Source organism: Drosophila takahashii, unplaced genomic scaffold, assembly GCF_030179915.1.
Source record: "Drosophila takahashii strain IR98-3 E-12201 unplaced genomic scaffold, DtakHiC1v2 scaffold_31, whole genome shotgun sequence".
NCBI classification, from domain to species: domain Eukaryota; kingdom Metazoa; phylum Arthropoda; class Insecta; order Diptera; family Drosophilidae; genus Drosophila; species Drosophila takahashii.
Window position 1 is genome coordinate 2,011 of NW_027221709.1, and position 17,990 is coordinate 20,000.

The 17,990-nt window shown below is 40.1% G+C and overlaps 2 non-coding genes and 1 pseudogene across 2 annotated transcripts; all 3 read left to right on the forward strand.

Moving 5' to 3' along the window:
* The first annotated feature begins 1,107 nt into the window (after positions 1 to 1,107).
* On the forward strand, positions 1,108 to 3,102 carry LOC138914573 (small subunit ribosomal RNA). Its single transcript, XR_011420414.1, has one exon. It is a non-coding gene; the product is annotated as a small subunit ribosomal RNA (ribosomal RNA).
* A 623-nt stretch (positions 3,103 to 3,725) lies between these two features.
* Positions 3,726 to 3,904, forward strand: LOC138914569 (5.8S ribosomal RNA). Its single transcript, XR_011420411.1, has one exon. It is a non-coding gene; the product is annotated as a 5.8S ribosomal RNA (ribosomal RNA).
* Positions 3,905 to 4,302: 398 nt separating this feature from the next.
* On the forward strand, positions 4,303 to 7,056 carry LOC138914570 (large subunit ribosomal RNA; annotated as a pseudogene).
* Positions 7,057 to 17,990: the final 10,934 nt, after the last annotated feature.

Here is a 17,990-nt window from a genome sequence, read left to right on the forward strand (position 1 = left end):
ACATATAATATTTTATGCGTACACATTATTATTATAGATAGTTAATATCTATCGTATGGGTGGCAAACGGAATTAAATAATTTCGATATTTAGACGTCGTGGCCAAAACTACTATAGGATGGTCAGTGGTTGTCCACCAATTAATTATTGAACAAACCATATGAATATCATATGCTGTTGTCAATATAATGTATATCAATAATAATAAAAAATAAGGATGGTACAGTAAGTAGTCCATCTACTATTGAACAAAATATATTATAATATATACTTTTGTTATCAATAGAACAACATATATTAAAATCAAAATATTATCCGTATAAATTTGTTTCTTAAATGAAATTAAGACTTGGCTACGCGGTTAATATTATAAACCCATGATAATAAGGTGAAACAGAGGTCAAGTTTCTATTATATATAGAATAACAAATTGTTTCCGACTTTTATCGTTAATCTTTGGTGGCAGGTATATATGATAATTTATATTAAATTATTATATCCCCTGTCGTTTGGGCACAGAGTATCGCTTGCCGGTACAATGTGTTTACAAAAAGCATTATAATAAAATATAATTGCAATATTAGTGATCAAAATAATTTCATATGCGCTCGGTTTTATATCATATATTACCAGAGAGTTATATGGAAAAGATAAATTTTAAATTTATCATCAAAATGCAAATGATTTAACTCAATATTTATATTGGTTAAACAAAAATTGTACATGTGTGGATACAATAATTATGTATGTTGAACAAAAATGATATTTTAGAATGAAATATGTATATATAATATAATAAAAACTTATAGAAAGAACAATATATATTGAAAATTGTGTTATAAAAAAGTTGTACTTTTTCTTTAACATCAATTATAAACTTGTTATATTAGTGGCGAAACAAGTAAAAATTAAAGAACGTATACGAATGCCATATAAAAATGGCCGTATTCGAATTAAAATAGAATTATTTCACAAAGCAAAAAAAAAATATTGAATTAAAATCAATATTTAAGAAAAACCGAACATATAAAATGGAAATAAAATCTATTATATTTATATTACTAATTTCTATTCAAAAAATATGAATGAAATATGAACGAAAACATTATTCTGGTTGATCCTGCCAGTAGTTATATGCTTGTCTCAAAGATTAAGCCATGCATGTCTAAGTACACACGAATTAAAAGTGAAACCGCAAAAGGCTCATTATATCAGTTATGGTTCCTTAGATCGTTAACAGTTACTTGGATAACTGTGGTAATTCTAGAGCTAATACATGCAATTAAAACATGAACCTTATGGGACATGTGCTTTTATTAGGCTAAAACCAAGCGATCGCAAGATCGTTATATTGGTTGAACTCTAGATAACATGCAGATCGTATGGTCTTGTACCGACGACAGATCTTTCAAATGTCTGCCCTATCAACTTTTGATGGTAGTATCTAGGACTACCATGGTTGCAACGGGTAACGGGGAATCAGGGTTCGATTCCGGAGAGGGAGCCTGAGAAACGGCTACCACATCTAAGGAAGGCAGCAGGCGCGTAAATTACCCACTCCCAGCTCGGGGAGGTAGTGACGAAAAATAACAATACAGGACTCATATCCGAGGCCCTGTAATTGGAATGAGTACACTTTAAATCCTTTAACAAGGACCAATTGGAGGGCAAGTCTGGTGCCAGCAGCCGCGGTAATTCCAGCTCCAATAGCGTATATTAAAGTTGTTGCGGTTAAAACGTTCGTAGTTGAACTTGTGCTTCATACGGGTAGTACAACTTACAATTGTGGTTAGTACTATACCTTTATGTATGTAAGCGTATTACCGGTGGAGTTCTTATATGTGTTTAAATACTTGTATTTTTTCATATGTTCCTCCTATTTAAAAACCTGCATTAGTGCTCTTAAACGAGTGTTATTGTGGGCCGGTACAATTACTTTGAACAAATTAGAGTGCTTAAAGCAGGCTTCAAATGCCTGAATATTCTGTGCATGGGATAATGAAATAAGACCTCTGTTCTGCTTTCATTGGTTTTCAGATCAAGAGGTAATGATTAATAGAAGCAGTTTGGGGGCATTAGTATTACGACGCGAGAGGTGAAATTCTTGGACCGTCGTAAGACTAACTTAAGCGAAAGCATTTGCCAAAGATGTTTTCATTAATCAAGAACGAAAGTTAGAGGTTCGAAGGCGATCAGATACCGCCCTAGTTCTAACCATAAACGATGCCAGCTAGCAATTGGGTGTAGCTACTTTTATGGCTCTCTGAGTCGCTTCCCGCGAAACCAAACCGATTGGGCTCCGGCGGAAGTATGGTTGCAAAGCTGAAACTTAAAGGAATTGACGGAAGGGCACCACCAGGAGTGGAGCCTGCGGCTTAATTTGACTCAACACGGGAAAACTTACCAGGTCCGAACATAAGTGTGTAAGACAGATTGATAGCTCTTTCTCGAATCTATGGGTGGTGGTGCATGGCCGTTCTTAGTTCGTGGAGTGATTTGTCTGGTTAATTCCGATAACGAACGAGACTCAAATATATTAAATAGATATCTTCAGGATTATGGTGTTGAAGCTTATATAGCCTTCATTCATGGTGGCAGTAAAATGTTTATTGTGTTTGAATGTGTTTATATAAGTGGAGCCGTACCTGTTGGTTTGTCCCATTATAAGGACACTAGCTTCTTAAATGGACAAATTGCGTCTAGCAATAATGAGATTGAGCAATAACAGGTCTGTGATGCCCTTAGATGTCCTGGGCTGCACGCGCGCTACAATGAAAGTATCAACGTGTATTTCCTAGACCGAGAGGTCCGGGTAAACCGCTGAACCACTTTCATGCTTGGGATTGTGAACTGAAACTGTTCACATGAACTTGGAATTCCCAGTAAGTGTGAGTCATTAACTCGCATTGATTACGTCCCTGCCCTTTGTACATACCGCCCGTCGCTACTACCGATTGAATTATTTAGTGAGGTCTCCGGACGTGATCACTGTGACGCCTTGTGTGTTACGGTTGTTTCGCAAAAGTTGACCGAACTTGATTATTTAGAGGAAGTAAAAGTCGTAACAAGGTTTCCGTAGGTGAACCTGCGGAAGGATCATTATTGTATAATATCCTTACCGTTAATAAAAAAATTTGTTAATACAAATTTAATACAAATTACCAATATATATATATATATACATAATAATTATAATAATAATTATACCAAAAATATGATCTTAAAAGTAAAAGATCAAATAAATTTCGAACAAGCAAATCGAAATATTGTAATAATATAATATTATTACAAATAAATTAAATAGAAACAAACATAAAATTCGAACAAGCAAATCGAATTATTAATATAATAAAATATATTTTATATATTTATTATAAACTTTTGTGTGTATATGGACCATAATATACACGCGTTGCGAGATGTATTGGCCAACTAATTTGATGATGATCATACATTGGATAATGCAACAACCTAAAATATACAATGTTGTACCTGGTTTCAGGTTAATGTTTTATATAAAATTATCAATATATATTAACAAACAAATGCCATTACAAATAATACTTTGATATATATTGTTTATATAAAACTAAGACATTTCGCAGCATTTATTTTAGGTATATAAATACATTTATTGAAGGAATTGATATATGCCAGTAAAATGGTGTATTTTTAATTTCTTTCAATAAAAACATATTTGACCAAATTTAAAACCAATATTATAAAACTCTAAGCGGTGGATCACTCGGCTCATGGGTCGATGAAGAACGCAGCAAACTGTGCGTCATCGTGTGAACTGCAGGACACATGAACATCGACATTTTGAACGCATATCGCAGTCCATGCTGTTATGTACTTTAATTAATTTTATAGTGCTGCTTGGACTACATATGGTTGAGGGTTGTAAGACTATGCTAATTAAGTTGTTTATACAAATTTTATAATAAAATTTTATAAGCATATGGTATATTATTGGATAAAAATAATTTAATTATTTTATTCATAATATTAACAAATATATGAAAAACATTATCTCACAATAGTAATTAAACTTTGAGAAAAACGAAGAGGAATATTTTCTTTTTCAATCAAATAATACTGAGAAATGTCTAGCATAAAATATTATCTAGAATTGTCTCTTATTAATGATTTGAAATATGAAAAACGTTGACAATATTATTATTCTTCGTTAATTCGTTACAAATAAATGCCATTAATATATATATACGTCAGCTTTAAACGAATTTAATAAAATGTTTTATCATTATATATAAAGAATTAATTGCAAATAAAAGTTATATACAACCTCAACTCATATGGGACTACCCCCTGAATTTAAGCATATTAATTAGGGGAGGAAAAGAAACTAACAAGGATTTTCTTAGTAGCGGCGAGCGAAAAGAAATCAGTTCAGCACTAAGTCACTTTGTCTATATGGCAAATGTGAGATGCAGTGTATGGAGCGTCAATATTCTAGTATGAGAAATTAACGATTTAAGTCCTTCTTAAATGAGGCCATTTACCCATAGAGGGTGCCAGGCCCGTATAACGTTAATGATTACTAGATGATGTTTCCAAAGAGTCGTGTTGCTTGATAGTGCAGCACTAAGTGGGTGGTAAACTCCATCTAAAACTAAATATAACCATGAGACCGATAGTAAACAAGTACCGTGAGGGAAAGTTGAAAAGAACTCTGAATAGAGAGTTAAACAGTACGTGAAACTGCTTAGAGGTTAAGCCCGATGAACCTGAATATCCGTTATGGAAAATTCATCATTAAAATTGTAATATTTAAACAATATTATGATAATAGTGTGCATTTTTTCCATATAAGGACATTGTAATCTATTAGCATACCAAATTTATCATAAAATATAACTTATAGTTTATTCAAATTAAATTGCTTGCATTTTAACACAGAATAAATGTTATTAATTTGATAAAGTGCTGATAGATTTATATGAATACAGTGCGTTAATTTTTCGGAATTATATAATGGCATGATTATCATTGATTTTTGTGTTTATTATATGCACTTGTAGGATTAACAATGCGAAAGATTCAGGATACCTTCGGGACCCGTCTTGAAACACGGACCAAGGAGTCTAACATATGTGCAAGTTATTGGGATATAAACCTAATAGCGTAATTAACTTGACTAATAATGGGATTAGTTTTTTAACTATTTATAGCTAATTAACACAATCCCGGGGCGTTCTATATAGTTATGTATAATGATATTTATATTATTTATGCCTCTAACTGGAACGTACCTTGAGCATATATGCTGTGACCCGAAAGATGGTGAACTATACTTGATCAGGTTGAAGTCAGGGGAAACCCTGATGGAAGACCGAAACAGTTCTGACGTGCAAATCGATTGTCAGAATTGAGTATAGGGGCGAAAGACCAATCGAACCATCTAGTAGCTGGTTCCTTCCGAAGTTTCCCTCAGGATAGCTGGTGCATTTTAATATTATATAAAATAATCTTATCTGGTAAAGCGAATGATTAGAGGCCTTAGGGTCGAAACGATCTTAACCTATTCTCAAACTTTAAATGGGTAAGAACCTTAACTTTCTTGATATGAAGTTTAAGGTTATGATATAATGTGCCCAGTGGGCCACTTTTGGTAAGCAGAACTGGCGCTGTGGGATGAACCAAACGTAATGTTACGGTGCCCAAATTAACAACTCATGCAGATACCATGAAAGGCGTTGGTTGCTTAAAACAGCAGGACGGTGATCATGGAAGTCGAAATCCGCTAAGGAGTGTGTAACAACTCACCTGCCGAAGCAACTAGCCCTTAAAATGGATGGCGCTTAAGTTGTATACCTATACATTACCGCTAAAGTAGATGATTTATATTACTTGTGATATAAATTTTGAAACTTTAGTGAGTAGGAAGGTACAATGGTATGCGTAGAAGTGTTTGGCGTAAGCCTGCATGGAGCTGCCATTGGTACAGATCTTGGTGGTAGTAGCAAATAATCGAATGAGACCTTGGAGGACTGAAGTGGAGAAGGGTTTCGTGTGAACAGTGGTTGATCACGAGTTAGTCGGTCCTAAGTTCAAGGCGAAAGCCGAAAATTTTCAAGTAAAACCAAAAACGCAATATATACAAATCAAGCTAATATAATATACTTGAATAATTTTGAACGAAAGGGAATACGGTTCCAATTCCGTAACCTGTTGAGTATCCGTTTGTTATTAAATATGGGCCTCGTGCTCATCCTGGCAACAGGAACGACCATAAAGAAGCCGTCGAGAGATATCGGAAGAGTTTTCTTTTCTGTTTTATAGCCGTACTACCATGGAAGTCTTTCGCAGAGAGATATGGTAGATGGGCTAGAAGAGCATGACATATACTGTTGTGTCGATATTTTCTCCTCGGACCTTGAAAATTTATGGTGGGGACACGCAAACTTCTCAACAGGCCGTACCAATATCCGCAGCTGGTCTCCAAGGTGAAGAGTCTCTAGTCGATAGAATAATGTAGGTAAGGGAAGTCGGCAAATTAGATCCGTAACTTCGGGATAAGGATTGGCTCTGAAGATTGAGATAGTCGGGCTTGATTGGGAAACAATAACATGGTTTATGTGCTCGTTCTGGGTAAATAGAGTTTCTAGCATTTATGTTAGTTACTTGTTCCCCGGATAGTTAGTTACGTAGCCAATTGTGGAACTTTCTTGCTAAAATTTTTAAGAATACTAATTGGGTCAAACCAATTAGTTCTTATTAATTATAACGATTATCAATTAACAATCAATTCAGAACTGGCACGGACTTGGGGAATCCGACTGTCTAATTAAAACAAAGCATTGTGATGGCCCTAGCGGGTGTTGACACAATGTGATTTCTGCCCAGTGCTCTGAATGTCAAAGTGAAGAAATTCAAGTAAGCGCGGGTCAACGGCGGGAGTAACTATGACTCTCTTAAGGTAGCCAAATGCCTCGTCATCTAATTAGTGACGCGCATGAATGGATTAACGAGATTCCTACTGTCCCTATCTATAGAGATAGATGTACCTCTTAAGGTAGCCAACTGAACGGACGTGCTTTTAGTCGTGCTGCTGACAGTCGGGTATTTTGTGTGGTGAATTCGCGAGTTTCGGCGCTGGAAAGCGTTTTAAAATTTGCGGTTTGTGAAGGTGAACGGCTGGGTGTAAGAATCGAGTTTGAAAAGTGAGGATAAGGGTGGAAATTCGCAGTTTTTCGAATTGGGAATTTTCCATTGCGCCACGTGCGTTGAGAGAGTGCGCTCTCGCGAGTGCTCTCTGGAGAGAGGCGTTAGGCACAAGTGCGGGATTTCTCTCGTACGATCAGCTGTGCTAGCGGGAGTGTGTACGGACTAAGTGGTTGGTGCCATTGCTAAGTGCTGCCAGATCGCTTGAAATATAATTTGGTGAGTTACTTTACTAAGTTATATTTTTGGGTGTTTGTTGCCGATAGATGTCGTCCGCAATGGACACCATCGAGTCCGGAAGCGAGTCGGCGAGCAGTCGCAGTAGCAGCGCTACAGGTCGGGGTAGGGGTCGCCCTAGAGGGAAACGCGGCCATCAGGGGAAGACCCGCGATGCGTCGCGAGCCAAGGTGCCGGCTGTGGATGGGGCCTCTGGTGGCCCAGAGCCCGTTGTCGAGGAGGATCTTGATTCTCTCGAGATGCCGCCGCCTCCTGCACCCGCTGGTAGGCCCGTTGCCGCCCCTGGCCATACTCCTGACAATGATGCCACCGCATCTGCTGCCGCAAGGATCGCGGATGCTGCTGCCGCCAGGATCGCCGCTGCCGCCGCTGGAGCTGAGGTCGTTGTCCCCTCGCCCGTTGCTCACAAATCGGAGGACTTTGCCATGGAGGTTGTAAAAGCAGGCTCAGGCCGCGTCGCTGAAGAGCTGGCGGCGATAAGGGAGGCATTTGTGTTGCACTCCGCGGCCCGCCTCTCACAGAGCGCCATCAAGGAAGTGATGAGTATCACAGCGAGATACGAGGCGTTGATTTCCGCGCTGAATGTTCGGAACGCCGTGCTTGAAGACCGCTTTAAGCAGTCGGTTAAGACGCTCCCGCCGCCACCCCAGCGACCGGTTCCTGCTGCCACCGCGCCGTCTTATTCAGCTGCATACCCAAGCCTGCCCCAGCCCTCTGCTGCACCGGTCCCACTGCCGCGTAAGCCGCGGGAGACCTGGTCGGCAGTCGTGCACAGCGCGGACCCGAATATCTCGGGGAAGCAGCTCGCTGAGAAGGTGCGAAAGGAGATCGCCCCAGCGCTGGGTGTTCGCGTGCACGAGGTGCGAGGACTGGCACGTGGTGGTGCGGTTATACGTACCCCGTCGTCAGGCGAGCTGAAGCAGGTGATGGCCAACAAAAAGTTCCAGGAGGCTGGGCTGCAAATCAGCAGGACCCCACAACTGAAGCCGAGGATAGAGATCCGGGATGTGGACACCGCCCACAAGCCCGAGGACTTTATGGCGGAGTTGTATAAAAACAACTTTGCCGACAGGATGGAACTGGCGGAGTTCAAGAAGGCTGTGCGTCTGGAAAAGCCCTGGTCGCAGGCCAATGGCGCCACGGTGACCGTGACGCTGGAGGTCGACCCAGTGGGCTTGGACGTTCTCGACGGAGCAAAGGCATACATAGGATGGTTTGCCTACAACTGCCGTGCCTTGGTACGAACCTACGCCTGCCACAGGTGTGTTGGTTTCGACCACAAGGTTGCGAGCTGCAGGATGTCCGAGAAGGACAAGGTGTGCCGACAGTGCGGGCAGGTTGGCCACAGTGCGCGGGGCTGTCCCAACCCTGTGGACTGCCGAAATTGCCGCTTCAAGGGCTACCCGTCAGCACATCACATGCTGTCTGCTGGGTGCCCTGTGTATGCGGCGGTGCTGGCGCGGGTGAATGCTAGACACTAACCATGTTTAGCTTCATCCAGGCAAACTGTGGCAAAGGACGAGCTGCGACCATCGAGCTCGGAGTCCGATTGCGTGAAAGCAGGTGCCTGTTCGCACTGTTGCAGGAGCCCTACGTCGATGTGAGCAACGGGAGGATGGATGAGCTGCCGGAAGGTATCAGGAGCTTTACCGATAGGAAAGGAAAGGCAGCCATCCTAGTGAATCACCAGGATGTCATCTGTATGCAAGTGGAGCCCCTCACCACGGATTACGGCGTATGCGTGAAAATTATAGGAGGATTTGGCTCAATCCTTCTATGCTCCGCATATTGCCAGTTTGATGGCGACTTACCCTTGTACCTCACGTACTTGGATGCGGTCCTGCTGCTGGCCAGCAGAACTCCCGCAATCCTTGGCCTTGATGCGAATGCAGCATCCCCCATGTGGTTTAGCAAGCTTCCTCCCAACGCGGAGGGACTTGCTAACTACAATCGGGGTGAGCTGCTGTCTCTGTGGATTGTGGAAAAGGGAGCTGCGGTTCTAAACCAGCCAAGTTCGGTGTACACGTTCGAGTCCATGAACGGACGGAGCGACATCGACGTGACGATCGCCAACACTGCAGGATCTATGCTGGCCACATATGAGTGGAGAGTGGACAATTGGGAGTTAAGTGACCACAACATCATTACTGTTGTGGCCAACTTGACGACCGATACAGCCGTTGAGAGCCTAGCTCCGGTGCCGTCCTGGAACTTCTCCAATGCACGTTGGCGGTTGTTCGAGCAGGAAATGGTGAGTAGGGCAGCCGAACTTCCGGAAGACTTCTCAGAATCGCCGCTGGACCAACAAGTCTCTACCCTTCGCAGGATCGTCCACGAAGTGTGCGATCTTGTTTTGGGTAGGAGGACGGCAGGATCGCCGAGATCCAGACCAGGTTGGTGGACCGCTGACCTAAGCGCGATGCGCCGCGATGTCAGGAGACTTAGGCGCCGTCTTCAGGATGCCAGACGTCGTCGTCACGATGACGTGGCCGAGCTAATTGTGGTCGAGCTGAGACGTACCTCAGCCGCCTACAAGAAGCTCATCCTGAGGACAAAGGAGGACAGCTGGAGACGCTTCGTGGGAGAAAATTCACACGATCCCTGGGGGCGCGTCTACAAGATGTGCCGAGGTCGCAAGAAACGGACGGAGATTGGGTGCCTTCGCGTTAATGGCGAGCTGGTCACCAATTGGGGTGACTGTGCGCGTGTGCTCCTCCGCAACTTCTTTCCGGTTGCGGAGTCCGATGCACCGATTGCCATAGCGGAGGAACTCCCACCGCCACTGGAAGTTTCTGAGGTTGGTGCTTGTGTCGCCAGGTTGAAGAGCAAACGCTCGCCTGGCATGGACGGCATCAACGGAACGATTTGCAAGGCTGTGTGGCGCGCCATACCTCAGCACCTAACGGCGATATATTCCAACTGCATCCGGTCGGGGTACTTCCCTGCAGAGTGGAAATGCCCACGTGTTGTGGCTCTGCTCAAGGGACCCGACAAGGACAGGTGTGAGCCATCGTCGTACCGCGGAATTTGCCTACTTCCGGTCTTCGGTAAGGTGCTAGAGGCCATAATGGTTGATCGTGTGAGAGAAGTTCTTCCGGAAGGCTGCAGATGGCAGTTCGGTTTTCGTCAAGGACGTTGTGTGGAGGATGCTTGGATGCACGTGAAGAGCAGTGTTCACGCCAGCCCGGCGAGATACGTGCTCGGCATTTTCGTGGACTTCAAGGGAGCCTTCGACAACGTGGAGTGGAGTGCTGCACTGCGCCGATTGGCCGAGTTGGGATGCCGAGAGATGAGCTTGTGGCAGAGCTTCTTCTCCGGCAGGAGCGCAGAAATCCGAAGCAGTTACGAGACCGTTAATGTCCCGGTAACTAGAGGTTGTCCGCAGGGGTCAATCAGCGGCCCATTTATTTGGGACCTGCTGATGGATGTACTGCTACGACGCCTTGAGTCGTACTGCACACTGAGTGCGTACGCGGATGATCTGCTGCTTCTCGTCGAGGGAAACTCCCGGCTCGCGCTGGAGACAAAAGGAGCGCAACTAATGTCCATCGTTGAAACGTGGGGGATGGAAGTCGGCGTTGCCGTTTCCACCAGCAAGACGGTTATTATGCTGCTAAAGGAACCAAGAAAGCTACTCGCTCGTGGCCCGAATGGAGTGCTTCGACGCACACCTGCGGTAAAATTTGCTGGAGCAAACTTACCGTATGTTAGCAGCTGCCGGTACCTTGGCATCACAGTCAGCGAAGGCTTGAAATTCCTCGAGCACGTCAGAAATCTCCGACAGCGTATGACTGGAGTCGTTGCAGCATTGGCGCGTGTGCTTCGAGCAGACTGGGGCCTCAGTCCTCGAGCCAGGCGGACCATTTATGCCGGACTCATGGTGCCCTGTGCACTGTTTGGTGCCTCGGTATGGTATGTCACTACGACGCGGCAAGAAGTGGCCAGAGAGCACCTCATTGCCTGCCAGAGGCTTATCCTTCTTGGATGCCTTCCGGTATGCCGAACAGTGTCCACTGTGGCACTGCAGGTTCTTGCTGGCGTTCCCCCGTTTGATTTGGCTGCTATGCAAATGGCAGTTAAATACAAGCTTAAGCGTGGATACCCGTTGGAGGATTACGATCTGCTGTATAGTGAAGACCTCACTGGTCTAAGCTGGGAAGAGAAGATGGTGCGTATGGAGCAGTGCCTACTGCACAGATGGCAAGACAGATGGGATGACGTAGATGCATCCGGACGGGTGACCTACAAGTTCATTTCAGATGTGACTTTTGCATTTCGGAATCCACACTTTGGATTCCCGATGCGCACCGGATTTTTAATCACAGGACACGGATCGTTGAACGCATTTCTGTATAGCAGAACGCTCTCGGACTCTGCCGCATGCTCATGTGGCGATCCATTTGAGGATTGGCAGCACGTCTTGTGTGACTGCCCCCTCTATGCAGATTTGCGCGACCTCGATGGACTTGGAGTGCAGCGAAATGGCGAAAACCGAACGTTTGGAAGGATTCTGGAGGATGAGGACAGGACTCGACGACTCAATGTGTTTGCTGATGAGGCGTTCCGCAGGAGAAGGGACTTTTAGTCCATTTACTCTGCTGTGTGGCTAGCGGCGAAGAATACTACCACAGCTTGTCATAGCTTGTCGTAGGAGGCGACTAATATGACATGGGTGCCCTATCCGAGCTTGTCGGAGCTTAAGGGGTGAGGCCTACCGATCCTGTAATTTCGGTACCACGGGTTGAGCAGCTGTCCAAGGCTGCTCATTGAGGTCGGCCCCCATGTGGGAGTATCGTGGTGGCTGTGGTTGACACCCATATGCGGGTAGAGCCTTCGGGTTCGACGTGGAGTTGCGTCATACAACTCGGGTGCTGTGACCCAAAGATCAGTAGGGATTTAGATAGATCCCGCTCCTCAGCAAGGGGGAATGCTTGCCCGACAAGTAAGCATTCGAATTGCTACCGGGGTGGTTGCTATGTACATAGCTATAGCTTCTAGTCCGGGGCGTTGGTCTGGCGCTTAACCTAGACACATTGCACTATACACTCACTTGTGGGTGTATAAGAGTGCCGTGGTTGTAATCCCTTCAGTGTGGAACATGCCACGTTAAATAAGAGCGGAGGGATCCGATTCACACACTGTCCCTATCTACTATCTAGCGAAACCACAGCCAAGGGAACGGGCTTGGAATAATTAGCGGGGAAAGAAGACCCTTTTGAGCTTGACTCTAATCTGGCAGTGTAAGGAGACATAAGAGGTGTAGAATAAGTGGGAGATATTAGACTTCGGTTTGGTATCGTCAATGAAATACCACTACTCTTATTGTTTCCTTACTTACTTGATTAAATGGAACGTGTATCATTTCCTAGCCATTATACGGATATATTTATTATATCTTATGGTATTGGGTTTTGATGCAAGCTTCTTGATCAAAGTATCACGAGTTTGTTATATAATCGCAAACAAATTCTTTAATAAAACGGTGCATTTATGTATTTTTGATTTGAAAATTTGGTATAACTCCAATTACTCAGGTATGATCCAATTCAAGGACATTGCCAGGTAGGGAGTTTGACTGGGGCGGTACATCTCTCAAATAATAACGGAGGTGTCCCAAGGCCAGCTCAGTGCGGACAGAAACCACACATAGAGCAAAAGGGCAAATGCTGACTTGATCTCGGTGTTCAGTACACACAGGGACAGCAAAAGCTCGGCCTATCGATCCTTTTGGTTTAAAGAGTTTTTAACAAGAGGTGTCAGAAAAGTTACCATAGGGATAACTGGCTTGTGGCGGCCAAGCGTTCATAGCGACGTCGCTTTTTGATCCTTCGATGTCGGCTCTTCCTATCATTGTGAAGCAAAATTCACCAAGCGTTGGATTGTTCACCCATGCAAGGGAACGTGAGCTGGGTTTAGACCGTCGTGAGACAGGTTAGTTTTACCCTACTAATGACAAAACGTTGTTGCGACAGCATTCCTGCGTAGTACGAGAGGAACCGCAGGTACGGACCAATGGCACAATACTTGTTCGAGCGAACAGTGGTATGACGCTACGTCCGTTGGATTATGCCTGAACGCCTCTAAGGTCGTATCCGTGCTGGACTGCAATGATAAATAAGGGGCAATTTGCATTGTATGGCTTCTAAACCATTTAAAGTTTATAATTTACTTTATAAACGACAATGGATGTGATGCCAATGTAATTTGTAACATAGTAAATTGGGAGGATCTTCGATCACCTGATGCCGCGCTAGTTACATATAAAAGCATTATTTAATACAATGACAAAGCCTAGAATCAATTGTAAACGACTTTTGTAACAGGCAAGGTGTTGTAAGTGGTTGAGCAGCTGCCATACTGCGATCCACTGAAGCTTATCCTTTGCTTGATGATTCGATAATAAACATAAATTTAATTGTGTTTATTTTGTTTGGCTTTTTTAAGTCAGAATATATATATATATAAAATATATATATATAAAATAATAATTATATTTAAATAAATTTTATTTAAATATATTTAACAATGGTAGCCATATGTATCGTCATCCTATTAGTGACGCGTATAAAAATATTCTAAGTCCGAACATGCAAATAAGAGACATATGCAAGTATATGTACTTCTTAAGGTAGCCAACTGAATCGTCATCCTATTAGTGACGTGTATACAAATATTCTAAGTCCGAACATACAAGTAAGAGACATATGCAAGTATATGTACCTCTTAAGGTAGCCAACTGAATCGTCATCCTATTAGTGACGCGTATACAAATATTCTAAGTCCGAACATGCAAATAAGAGACATATGCAAGTATATGTACCTCTTAAGGTAGCCAACTGAATCGTCATCCTATTAGTGACGCGTATAAAAATATTCTAAGTCCGAACATGCAAATAAGAGACATATGCAAGTATATGTACCTCTTAAGGTAGCCAACTGAATCGTCATCCTATTAGTGACGTGTATAAAAATATTCTAAGTCCGAACATACAAGTAAGAGACATATGCAAGTATATGTACCTCTTAAGGTAGCCAACTGAATCGTCATCCTATTAGTGACGTGTATAAAAATATTCTAAGTCCGAACATACAAGTAAGAGACATATGCAAGTATATGTACCTCTTAAGGTAGCCAACTGAATCGTCATCCTATTAGTGACGTGTATAAAAATATTCTAAGTCCGAACATGCAAGTAAGAGACATATGCAAGTCAATGTTCCTCTTAAAATAGATGATTGAATCGTCATCCTATTAGTGACGTGTATAAAAATATTCCAAGTCCAAACATGAGTTATATGGATATGAAAATAATATTAAGTTCTAGTATGGATATGAAAAAAATGAGTTATATGGATATGGGAAAAATAACAAGTTCTAGTATGGATATGAAAAAAATGAGTTATGTGGATATGGGAAAAATAATAAGTTCTAGTATGGATATGAAAAAAAAATGAGTTATATGGATATGGAAAAGAATACAGAGTTCTAGTATGGATATGGAAAAATGAGTTATATGAATATGGGAAAAATGATAAGTTCTAGTATGGATATGAAAAAATATTGAGTTATATGGATATTAAAGAAATAATAAGTTCTAGTATGGATATGGAATAAAATGAGTTATATAGATATGGCAAAAAATTTAATGTTCTAGTATGGATATGAAAAAAATTAGTTATATGAATATGGGAAAATTTATAAGTTCTAGTATGGATATGGGAAAAATAATAAGTTCTAGTATGGATATAAAAAAATATTGAGTTATATGGATATTAAAGAAATAATAAGTTCTAGTATGGATATGGAAAAAAATTAGTTATATTGATATGCTAAATAATGAGTTATATGCATATGGGAAAAATACTAAGTTGTAGTATGGATATGGGAAGAATACTGAGTTCTAGTATGGATATGGGAAAAATAATCAGTTCTAGTATGGATATGAAAAAATATTGAGTTTTATGGATATTGAAGAGATAATAAGCTCTAGTATGGATATGGAAAAAATTAATTATATTGTAATAGTAAATAATAAGTTATATGGATATAGGAAGAAAATTAGGTTCTAGTATGGATATGAAAAAAATTAGTTCTATGGATATGGGAAAAATAAAAAGTTCTGGTATGGATATGGAAAAATATTAAGTTATATGGATATTAAAGAAATAATAAGTTCTGGTATGGATATGGAATAAAATGAGTTGTAGAGATATGGCAAAAATATAATGTTCTAGTATGGATATGAAAAAAATTAGTTATATGAATATGGGAAAATTTATAAGTTCTAGTATGGATATGGGAAAAAGAATAAGTTCTAGTATGGATATGAAAAAATATTGAGTTATATGAATATTAAAGAAATAATAAGTTCTAGTATGAATATGGAAAAATATTATTTATATTGATATGGTAAATAATGATTTATATGGATATGGGATAAATACTAAATTCTAGTGTGGATATGGAAAAAACGAGTTATATGGATATGGGAAAAATAATAAGTTCAAGTATGGATATGGAAAAAAATTAGTTTAATAGTTATAGGTATGGAAAAAAAATTAATTATATAGATATAGAACAAAAAATAAGTTATATGGATATGGTGGCATCAGTACGAAATATGCCCAATTTACATACACCGGAGCCGCAGTACGATAAATACCCAATATTTAGACGTCGTGGCCAAAAACATATATAGGGAGGCAGTGCTCGCCGACCGGCCGTATTGTTCAAAATTTATGTTTATCATATTATTTTGGCAATGCTATATATAAATGATATCTTATACATATAATTCAATTATAGCGATATGGAAATACCATATTATATGTATAAAGAAAAAAAATGTATAATAAAATATACATTGACATACAAATATGGCTAGTTGTATGGATATGCCGTATTCATTATATGGATACGGCATATAGATTATATAAATATGACCAAAAAATATTTTATATTGATATGGCAAATAAAGAAATTACTTGAATATGGAAATAAAAGAAGTTATATTGATATGGAAGAAAATAATGAGTCATATAGATATGTTGGCATCAGTACGAAATATGCCCAATTTACATACACCGGGGCCGCAGTACGAAAAATACCCAATATTTAGACGTCGTGGCCAAAAACATATATAGGGAGGCAGTGCTCGCCGACCGGCCGTATTGTTCAAAATTTATGTTTATCATATTATTTTGGCAATGCTATATATAAATGATATCTTATACATATAATTCAATTATAGCGATATGGAAATACCATATTATATGTATAAAGAAAAAAAATGTATAATAAAATATACATTGACATACAAATATGGCTAGTTGTATGGATATGCCGTATTCATTATATGGATACGGCATATAGATTATATAAATATGACCAAAAAATATTTTATATTGATATGGCAAATAAAGAAATTACTTGAATATGGAAATAAAAGAAGTTATATTGATATGGAAGAAAATAATGAGTCATATAGATATGTTGGCATCAGTACGAAATATGCCCAATTTACATACACCGGGGCCGCAGTACGAAAAATACCCAATATTTAGACGTCGTGGCCAAAAACATATATAGGGAGGCAGTGCTCGCCGACCGGCCGTATTGTTCAAAATTTATGTTTATCATATTATTTTGGCAATGCTATATATAAATGATATCTTATACATATAATTCAATTATAGCGATATGGAAATACCATATTATATGTATAAAGAAAAAAAATGTATAATAAAATATACATTGACATACAAATATGGCTAGTTGTATGGATATGCCGTATTCATTATATGGATACGGCATATAGATTATATAAATATGACCAAAAAATATTTTATATTGATATGGCAAATAAAGAAATTACTTGAATATGGAAATAAAAGAAGTTATATTGATATGGAAGAAAATAATGAGTCATATAGATATGTTGGCATCAGTACGAAATATGCCCAATTTACATACACCGGGGCCGCAGTACGAAAAATACCCAATATTTAGACGTCGTGGCCAAAAACATATATAGGGAGGCAGTGCTCGCCGACCGGCCGTATTGTTCAAAATTTATGTTTATCATATTATTTTGGCAATGCTATATATAAATGATATCTTATACATATAATTCAATTATAGCGATATGGAAATACCATATTATATGTATAAAGAAAAAAAATGTATAATAAAATATACATTGACATACAAATATGGCTAGTTGTATGGATATGCCGTATTCATTATATGGATACGGCATATAGATTATATGGATATGACCAAAAAATAATTCATAAAGAAATTATATGAATATGGCAGAAATAATTGGTTATATTAATATGATCAAATAATACTTTATATAAAAAAGTGAATATCTTTGGTTGGGTGGCAAAGAGAATTAAATATGCCCGATATATAGACGTCGTGGCCAAAAACTACTATAGGGTGAAGTGCTTGTCTGTTGGTCTATATATATACATATAATATTTTATGCGTACACATTATTATTATAGATAGTTAATATCTATCGTATGGGTGGCAAACGGAATTAAATAATTTCGATATTTAG